Source organism: Austrofundulus limnaeus, unplaced genomic scaffold (assembly GCF_001266775.1).
Source record: "Austrofundulus limnaeus strain Quisiro unplaced genomic scaffold, Austrofundulus_limnaeus-1.0 Scaffold10, whole genome shotgun sequence".
In the NCBI taxonomy this organism is placed as follows: Eukaryota; Metazoa; Chordata; class Actinopteri; order Cyprinodontiformes; family Rivulidae; genus Austrofundulus; species Austrofundulus limnaeus.
This window is the reverse complement of record NW_013952412.1, coordinates 2956481-2957839: the sequence shown is the minus strand read 5'-3', so window position 1 is coordinate 2957839 and position 1359 is coordinate 2956481. Positions and strand designations below refer to the sequence as shown.

General features: G+C 43.9%; 1 protein-coding gene across 1 annotated transcript in view; it reads left to right on the top strand.

Moving 5' to 3' along the window:
• tspan15 (tetraspanin 15) overlaps nt 1–1359 on the top strand; it is a 42147-nt gene that overhangs the window by 13356 nt on the left and 27432 nt on the right. The window lies entirely within an intron of this gene.

The following is a 1359-nucleotide window of genomic DNA, read 5'->3' as shown; positions in this document are numbered from 1 at the left end:
GCTTAGAAAACTCTATATTTTAGATAAAAGTGGCCCATTTATACACGGATCAGGATCTTCTGTCCACAGGAAGCTTTCACAGCTGAATAAGGCGCATTTTTCAGGGTTGGAAATAATGGAACGTGTGTGTGTGTGTGTGTGTGTGTGTGCGCGCAGCTAGCAGCAGCAGAGAGGCTTGCTCTCTGATGGAAACATCAATACTCATCTTCAAATACCAAGTAGCTGTTTGCTGCTGTAATGACACTTTGGGTCTTTTTCAAACTGTCGACAATTTGGCTGCATCTTTTGGGAGAAGCTTTCTGTGATGAGGAGTCTTGTACTTTATTCCTACACTAAAAGAAAAAAGTTCAAAGGCAAACTGAAAGTCTGGTAATTATGTGGCATTACGGTCATTGAATTTGCATGTACTGTGAATCTTTAGCCTACAACTTTGGGCTGAGCAAAGTGTGATGTTTTCAATGTTTATCTTCTGAATATAGTCTTGTTATAGTAATAGAACCTACCTAGTTTAATTGTCCATCCATATTATCTTCTGCTTTATCTGGAGTCAGGTTGCGGGGACATCAGCTTGAGCAGGGAAGCCCAGACCTCTCTTACCCCAGCCACCACTTCCAGCTCTTCTGGGAGGATTCCAAGGTCTTCCCAGGCCATTGGAGAGACATAGTCTCTCCAGCATGTTCTAAATCATCTCAGACATGCCTGAAAAACCTCCCTAGGGAGATGTCAGAAAGACGTCCAGCTACCCTGCAGAGAAAACTCATTTTGACCGCTCATATCTACGATCTCGTTCTTTCGATTACTACCCAAAGTTTATGGCCATAGGTGACGATAGGAACATTGACCCACCCGTAAGCAGAGTTTTGCCTCACAGCTCAGCTCCCTCTTCACCACAACAGACCGGTACAGAGTCTGAAAATCTKTAGAAGCTGCACCGATCCGCCTGTCAGTCTCACACTCTTCCCTCACTCACGATCAAACTCCAAAATATTTAAACTCCTCCCACTTGAGGCAGAAGCTTACTCCCAACACGGAGAGAGCAATCCACCCTTTATCAACTAAGGACCATAGACTCAGATTTAGAGAGCTGAAGATCACGGCACGATGACGCCAAYAAAACCACRTCATCTGCAAATAGCAGGTATGGAATCCTGAGACCACCAAACCGGACTCCCTCTGCCCCCTGACTTTACCGAGAAATTCTGTCCATAAAAGTTATGAACAGCATCTGTGATAAACACAATTTGGTGCTGTGGTTGAGTGGTGRTCAGTGCAACAGTCTTATTCTGAGGCTGCAGGTTTGAGCCTCAGGAAAGCAACAAAATGCATATTATTTTTTTTACAACAGATGTAAATTAAGTG